This window comes from Pteropus vampyrus, unplaced genomic scaffold (genome assembly GCF_000151845.1).
Source record: "Pteropus vampyrus isolate Shadow unplaced genomic scaffold, Pvam_2.0 Scaffold266, whole genome shotgun sequence".
NCBI lineage: Eukaryota > Metazoa > Chordata > Mammalia > Chiroptera > Pteropodidae > Pteropus > Pteropus vampyrus.
The window spans coordinates 190,836-199,649 of NW_011889047.1; positions in this window are offsets into that span (position 1 = coordinate 190,836).

Here is an 8,814-nt window from a genome sequence, read left to right on the forward strand (position 1 = left end):
TCGGGGCCACTTCCTGCCCGGGTCTGAGACGTGGGGTGGCAGTGCCATGATGGTGGATTATTTATCCTTGCCGACGATGTCAGAACCAGAGAGAAAGCGGCTCGATTTCCAGGTTACGGGCTGAGCCGGCCAGGCTGGGCCGAAAATCCATTGCTCTGCCAACGGAGCGAATTTGATTCCAAGGTTTCCGAGAGAGAAAAAAATCCAGGTCCTTTCATGTCACTTTTAATATGATGGCCCTTTAATAACAGACGTCTCTTTATTTCATTCCTAGATTTTAAAACTACACTTGAATCTGGGGTCAATAAACCACATCTGGGCACTGCTTTTAAAAACCTCTTTAAAATGAACATTTAGAGTTCACATGTGCATGTGTGTGTGTGTGCACTAGTGTATGTGTGCACATGTGAGACGTGATGTGTGTGCACATATGCGTGTGTGTTCACTACTTTGTGTTATACAACTTTCAAACTGGCTCCTACGGGAAGGGAAGGCTTTGTGTCCTATAAACACAGAAGCACCTATGTGTGGCTAATGTTTTTCTCCATCCAGACCGAAGGTCCGCAGACGTGATCCCGGACGTGCAGTTACACAGATAAGCTTTGGGATACGAATGCAGGAAGCACTCATAATTTTTTTCCCATCCTCGGAGCAGCTTGATTTATGGCCCGGATTACTGGAAACAGTAATTCTTTGCTTCTTTATGATGTTTTGGTGGAAGGTGCAGTAGCCCGCAGTCAGAACAGCTTGAATTCCACTAGGTTTTTACAGAAAGGTCTCTGCATCGAGGGTGGCTGTGAATCGGACAGCTTCTGTAACAGAGCAGTTAATAAGACACCAGCACATTAATCATGTGACAGCTATTGGGTTTAGCAGGGAAAGGCACTGGCTTTTGAAAACAGCAATTTAGGTTACTACTGTGTTGAAAGAAGTTGGCCGAACACTGTTTTTAACCTATAGTTAACGGTTAAACTGTGTCGGTCATTTTGACAGACAGCTTTTCGTGGGTCTCAGATGTTCATAAAACCTCACGAAGTAATTGATCTCTTCTGATACTTTCCATCCTAATGTCGATTTCGAGAGCCAGAAGCGTGTTGAGGAATAAGCCGGTTATCTAGTCATTCCGGGAAACTGCCAACGAGTTACTCTGGAATGACCTGGGCAGCGCATAAGCTCTTTCATCTCGGCGGCCGGACCCTGCAGCTCCATCGCTGGCTCTGCAGTGACGAAAATGGCAGGACCCAAGGCACAGGGCGCTGGCGAAATGGGCCACTCCTCTCCCATTTCCTCTCAACTGAGTTGAAGGAAAGCGTCCCAGACCTATGAGAATTTCTGTTCTTTGGACCTACAAGATTCATGGTAGAAAGGAGATAACGTGAGAGCGATTTCATGAATTTGTTTCTAGAGAACAGAGAACGGCAGTCACCAGTGAGACTATTGTGAGAAACAACAACACGACATTTTGAAGTCGAGCAGTGATTCACTTTGTCTTTGCTCATTAATTGCATTTAGTGAAATGCATTATGAACGGAGTTGCATTTATTGGCCGATTACCACCCCCCGGAGGCCATGGAAGTGCAGGGGGAATAAACCACGAAAGGGTTCAAAGAATCAGTATTTCGAGGGTATTAAAATCATGGCTGCCGGAACCAGACCTGCTTGGGTTCAAATTCTGGCTCTAAACCCGACCAGCTATTTAGTCTTAGGCAAATTATTACACGATCTCTCAGTGTCTTGTGTTTTTTTGTTTATTTTATTAGTATTATTATTTTCATTGTTGTTAAAATAATAGATCCCAATTTATAGAATCGCCATGAGGATTAAGGAACATTATGACATGATTAAGTCATAAAAAAAAAAAAAAGACAAACAACGCCTTTCTCATAATGAACTCTTGGGAAATAAATTCTGGCATATCCATCTTATAGGGTACAGTGTATTAATGAAAGATCCTAGCACAGTTATAGATTTAGGGACATAGGAAAATGTTCATGGTATATTATTAAGAGAAAGAATTATAAAACAGTTTTTATAAATGTGTTTTGCATTTGTGCAAATGCCTAACAAAGTATGAATTTACAAAGAGTTATAAACCAATAAACGTTTAGTTGTCTATCAGGTTTGCAAATGTTTTAAAAATAAAATCAATACCCAATATTGGCCATGGGGTGAGAATTAGACACACTCATGCACAGATGGTGGGAGGGTAATTAGTGTATCTTTTCTGGAGAGTAACTGGAAATATCTAGCAAGTACCTTAAATTAGTCTTTTGGCCTTTCGATCCCGCTTCTTCAAATTTATGGTAAGAAAATAATCATCGATTTGTGAAAAGATGCAGTTAGGCAGTAGAATGCTATCCCACAATAACAGCGAACGAATTGCAGTTACGTGTAGTAACATAGACAAAGCTCAAAATCGTAAAATTTGGTGCAAGAAGCAGGGCAAAAGAATATATTATCTACATAATTAAACTGTATTTAGATATTTGTATTTATATAAATAGATTAACTAGCGTAATTAAAATATATTATCGCGAGTGAAATTACGTCATCGCATAATATTACTATCATAAAATCTATTTAAGAGTCATTGTACGTTTCATAGAGTTCAAAGTCAAAATCAATGTCGGGTATTGGAAATCGGGGTGGTCGACCTCGGAGAGAAGCGACGGCAGCGGCAGCGGAAGAAGGGCCAGCGGGGGGCCTGACTCCGGCCACACTCTGCCCTTCGCCTACATGGCGGCTGCAAAGGCACCACCGTTTACACAGAGAAGGATGCAGTTTAGTAGTTATCCGTCAGTCAGGCGTGGTCTGCTTAAGTAACTTCTTATATCCACATCTGCATTGCTATGTCTTAATTAAACGAATAAACTTATCGGCATGGAAAGTTCTAGATTTGCTAATTCTATATTTATCCATATGAAAAGGTTTTGATGGCAGTGTAAGCAGAAAGCAGTGTATAATACGTAGTCTGACCTCATTTTAATACGAAAACAATAAGCAGCTTATATGTGTGTGCAAATGCAGGCATAGAAAACTCTGGAAGGTGATGCAAAGATGTCTTCGCAGAGACCATCTTCAGAGGCTGGGAACGTAGATGACTTTTGCTTTCCTTCATTTTTCGGTATTTGCTGAGTGTTTTGTGACGATCCCGTCATACAAACAGAAACACGTCCCTCTTGTCCGACGCCAGGCTGGGCCACTGCCATCTCCCATGCAGACCACGGCCACTACTTCCTTTTATTCACTTTTTAAAAATGATGTTGACCTTTACTTTTTTAATTTATTTTTATTTTTAATAACAGTGGACATTCAATATTATGCAGCTACTTCTTAACCGATCCATTGCGTCTCTTTGTTCCTGGCCCCCATGGACGTCAAATAATCTTTCAGGGCCTGACTCACTATCCTACGGAATCCGCTTTGGGACTCTTCTGATGCACCCCCAAGGAGCTCACGGCGCCCCCACATGGCCAGGCTGTGCCTCCCTGTCCCGTGCACTTGTCCCTCGGGGGTCCTAGTTGTCTGTCCTCACTCAGTGCCCTGTGTGAATGATCCCTCCTTGGTGATACGGTCATTTCATCGAGGCCTCCGGTCAGATATTGTTATTCTCACCCGCTGTCTTCTCTTCTTTTCCTCCAAGACACGTACTAGCAGTGATAATTTTCTCTTTAGTTCGGGGACACTTTGTAAATGCTTGCCCGATACATAAGTGCCTCTTCTTTCGGACTACGTTTTCTTAAAGCATCCGTTTCCGGCATAGGCTGAGCGTCCAGCTCAGACCAGTTACCCAGTAAATGCACTGACTAAACGAAACCCAGAAAGGTATTTGAAAAAACAACCAGCAGTTTATGGAAATGAAACACGAAACTTAACCTTGTAATAGAAAAAGAATGAAATAAAATTACATTACCCGCTAAATAATAACAAAATAAATTATTGTTAAAATGACATTCTACGAGAACTTTTTATGACGTGGAAATTGGTCTGTGATATATTGTTAAATAAGGACGAAGACCTACAAAGGAATGTGACAAAATGAGTCTGTATTTTTGAAAAGTAGATGTGTCTATCTAGGCGGAGAGCAGTTTAGAACTAAACGTACACAAAACATTCACAGTAGCTGCTGATGTGCAACGAGACAATGGATGTTTCTCAATTTTTTAAAGAAATTTTGCTTATCTTTATTTTCTCAAACACTCATTGCTATAGTTAATGAAAACCAGTGACTGTTATTTTAAATTACAAATACTAAGGCACATTAGTTCGTTATGTGTTTGAACAGCATGAAGCTATAATCCATCCATTCAGGGGGCATTTCCTTCACCACTCCAGTTGGGACTGAGGTGTGTTTAGATGATTTGGAGCTTCGCTCCCAGGGGGCCTGAGTTGCACCCCTAAACCCGAACGCCGCCCCCAACCTCCCTCCAACTCTGATGAGCCTGACCCCAGAAGCCGCCTGGCTCCGTGTGGTGGGCCCGCTGCTTCCATTTCTCACGGCGAAGTTCAGCCCCATTTCCGAGGAGACACCACACAGAACCCCATTGTTCAGAGTGCTCCAGTCCTGTCCATGTCATCAGATGTCGCTGAGAAGTGAGAGAGCACGCCATGACACGTGCACCTCCTGACGCCCAGATGCGCCTGCGAATCCCAGGTCCCCTTGGGCATCATGCACAGAGGGCAGTGAGGTCCCGCAGACGGGTCCTCGAGCCACTTCAAAAGGAGCATGCCCCAGAGATGGGATGGGCCGCTGTCTGATGCGCACTGAGTTCGTTTTCATCCATTAGGAAGAAGGAAGCTGGGAGCGAGGATAGGGATTCTCGAGAACGCGGTGGGGCGAAGCGGGGTGCTCTGCTGCTGCGGGGTGACTTATCTGTGCACATCTGGGGTTCCCGCAGCACTTTTCTCTTTACATAGTGGCAATCTTTGCCTCCAAGGAGTTTTACGATGCAGGAGCAATCAGCCGGACAGACTGACATCGTGAAAAGTGGAGCACTTTGTCACTTTTAACCTATTATACTATTCTAATAGGTTAACTCTTTGTAACTAATTTTCTTCGACTTTTGAAAAAGAAAATCAGGTCCGTTTCATGGGCCCTGCTTTATGCTACTCGTCTCTTTCTCTCTTTTGAAGGCATTGTCATAATTCCGTCTTCTCATGATCTCAGAGTCCGCTTAATTGTGGAGGCTTCCCCAGCTGCCATAGCTCACACATTCCAGAAATCCTCATTAGCTGGGAGAGATGGGACATTGTTTGCCTTCCACATTCCAGGCTGGGGAGAACTCTCTTTTTCAGAGAGAGAGAGAGAAAGAGAGAGCGAGTGAGCCTATCAGCCTATCGTGTTTGCATTGCTGTAGTAGCACCCCAGGCCATTCAATAAAACAAACAAGCAGCTCCTGTCCTGTCTGAAAGGTCAAGGCTGGTCACAAGTGGCCTGGCGGCCTGTGGCGGGGAAGCCAGCTGGTCTCTGGTGTGGTCAGCATATTCCAGCCTCCTGGATACAAAAGGCGCTTAAGAATTCGGCTGGTGGCTGACCCGCCTCTTCCCAGCTGGGGAATGGATGCGTGGCTATGCTGGCGACAGTCAGACGAGGGAATAACCCTCGACTCATCTCTGTGTCAACGTAAGAAACATCCACACGCGTAGAGAATTTTCACAAGAGTTTAGCTGAGCCAAACTGATGACGTGTGCCGGGGAGTAAGATGTCGCGTGCCGTGGGGAACGACAGTTTCGCAGTTGGTTTGATGCATTTGGGATGGAGAACGGAAAGAAACTGGAGGCGGGAGGGAGAGAGGCAGGGAGGGACGGTTACAAGGTCGCTAATGAGACTTTGAGCTCTCTTGAGGGCTGACGCCCCCTCCGGGGCTACCGCTTCTGTGTGTCACAGGTGTGTGAACCTTGACGCACGAGAACAAATGGACAGGGCTGGCTTAAAACCTTGAACGAAAGAAGCGACAAGCCTGGGGTGGGGGACTGCCCACCGCGACCTGCCCAGGTAGAGATTTGTGATCAGCTCACTCTGTGAGGGGACTGTCCACAAAACTCCTTTCCTCCGTCCACGTCTGTCAGCTCTCAGAGACAGTGCGACAGACCGAGCTATGAGAACCTTAACACAGGTCATTTTCCTCCGTCTTTTAATCTATAAAGTGGGACATTCGTTTGACGGATCCCATAGATTAATTGATAGCACTCCTAGAATTTCTTAAGAAAACACATTTAAACACCTAAACATTTAAACATTTCCACATTCACTGATCAATACTGGCGCTTTTCTTCTGGATCACGTTCTGTTTTGCCATCGTTGGAGTATATTTCAGTGACACCGTTTGGAATCCACTTCCTGACGTATTTATAATCATGACGTCATCTGGCCCCCAAAGGCCTCGTCTGTGTGTATCAATGAGGGCACTGTTGGGTGTCCGCAGAGATCAATGGTATGTGGGACATTGATCGGCACAAGATAGTCCCAGGGGAACGGCGGCTGTCCCCAACCAGCAACCACACAGAAATGCCAGTGGGGAGGCAGAAGGTGGGCACAGACCTGCAGCCAAGCCAGCAGCTCGCCAATCCAGTTTACGAATCTCAGAAACACTACGCGTTGATGAAGCAGAGCATCGAAAACAAACTTGTCACCACAACCCTCCCTGTTTCAACTCTAGATGCAAACATCCTAAATGAAAAAACGGCAACCAAAATCCAGTGGTGTCCCCCAGATCCTACACATTTAAATAATCTTATTTTAGGAATGTGGAAACGATTCAGTATCAGGACATGTTTTTACACAATTCACGACATCAAAGTTAAAAGAGAAAAATTATAATCACATCGATACCTAAAAAGACATTTGAAAGAATTTGCAAATATTCCTAATAAAATATCTAAGCAAATCAGAATTAGGAGGAAATCGTTTAAATTTGAAAGAGACGATGCATAAAACGTCAACAGCAGAGATTAAACAATAAGATGCGAAACCGACGGCCACTAAAATGAGGAACGAGACAGAGATATTTGCTATCACTATTTTCACTGATATTTTTCATCTTTCTAGGAAATCTTGTCTATGCAAGAGATGTCCAAACCTGTAGAGAATTTTGAGCGAGTTTATCTGAGTCGAACTGACAACAATTGCCGGGAAGCAAAATCTCAGCGGATTGAGAAAACGCTCTGGAGAATGGCGGTTTTGCAGCTTATTTTATACCTTAGGATCAAAGGCAGAAGCTGAGGAGGGTCCCGGGAAATCCGTCGGCGATGGGATAAGGGAGCGGGAGAAGGCAGAGCGGAGCGATCTCTGGAGTCGGAGAAAAAGTAAAGCAAAGAGACACACGTCTTTTCCGTCGGTGGGTACGGGCTGGATGATAACTAACGGTCATAGCACAGAGAGATGGTATTTGAGGAACGAGAGAACCATGAGGGGTTCTGTGGTCTCTGCTCCGGGGGTAGCTGTTCCCCGAGGGATCCGGAGCAGAAGCTGACGCTGACATCTCAAAGGCGTGCTGTCCTAGATGCAAACGGACAATAAGCAGACTCACAGCAGGTAAAGACTGGCCCTTTGTCAAGGAAGCTCCGGGCCCAGGACGTGGCGACCCGCCATGCCCCGCTTCCGCATAGGGATTGTTGTGTTCAGACCATCCTGTGTGGTGACGTTTGGTTCCCTGAGCTTGTCAGGTTTAGTATGTGACCCCCTTTTCAACTATAATTTAATAAGATAAGAAAAATAAGTGGTTTTTAGAATAATTGGAAAGAAGGGATACAGATTATTCTCCTTAATGATATGAGCACATATGTACCAAACCCCAAATAGTCACATTTTTAACAAGTGGAATGATATTGATATTCCAGAAACAGATCCCAGTATATTATGGAATTTTGACAATGGAGTAAATTCAGCGAAAATGGGAGATACTCTTTACTGACGGCGCTGACATAACCAATTCTGTCTAAAATCCAATTAGCTTAAAGTCCCTCTCTCATGCCATGCAACTACAGCATGGATTGACTATTTAAAAGTCAAAAATTAATGGTAAAATTTGTAAAACAAAATTAGACCAGTGACATATTAAACTTAAAGGTGATGATGAGGTGTTTTTAAAGCAAGATCGTAAATCCAGAAGCCGTACAAGAAACGATAGCATATTTGACTACTTAAAAATAAAACACAGTTTATAAAGCAAAGATATCAGAGACACAGTCAACAGATAAGTGAAAGACAGAGAGAAAATTCCAGGGGAGTTAAAGGTTAAGTTAAAAAAAAGATAAAGAGTTAACACTTACAATACATGAGGGACATTTGCAAATTGATAATGACAATGCAAATAAGCCAAGAAAAAATATACAAAGGCTTCAAATAGACAACAGATCGGCAAATCCATGTAGCCTAGAAACTCACAATAAGATGCTTAACATCTCACATTCAGAGAAATTCAAGTCAGTCATCGATCTCACAGCATACCTATCAGATTGGAAAATAAAACTAGCTGGGTGGGGTGTGGGAGGCTGCAGGGTCACAGACGTTGGCTTCCATCCTTCTCGGAGTGCGGCATCTCTTGTTCCAAAATTATTACGAATTTCGAGACGCCGACAGCAGAGTACTGAGTATGATGCCCTGCTCGGTGGGGGCCGACCGGAGCTCAGTCCATCCCCCACGAGGCCGGCCCCCAGGGTGACGCGTAAGCTCTACCCTCCACCGCGGTGACGGTCTCATGGGTAGACCCGCAAGTCCAAACTCACCGAAGCAGAAACTGGAACTATGCACGGTTTACCGTTTATCAATTAAGTCTCAATGAGGCTGTTTAAAAAGGAGTAACAAAACATGCG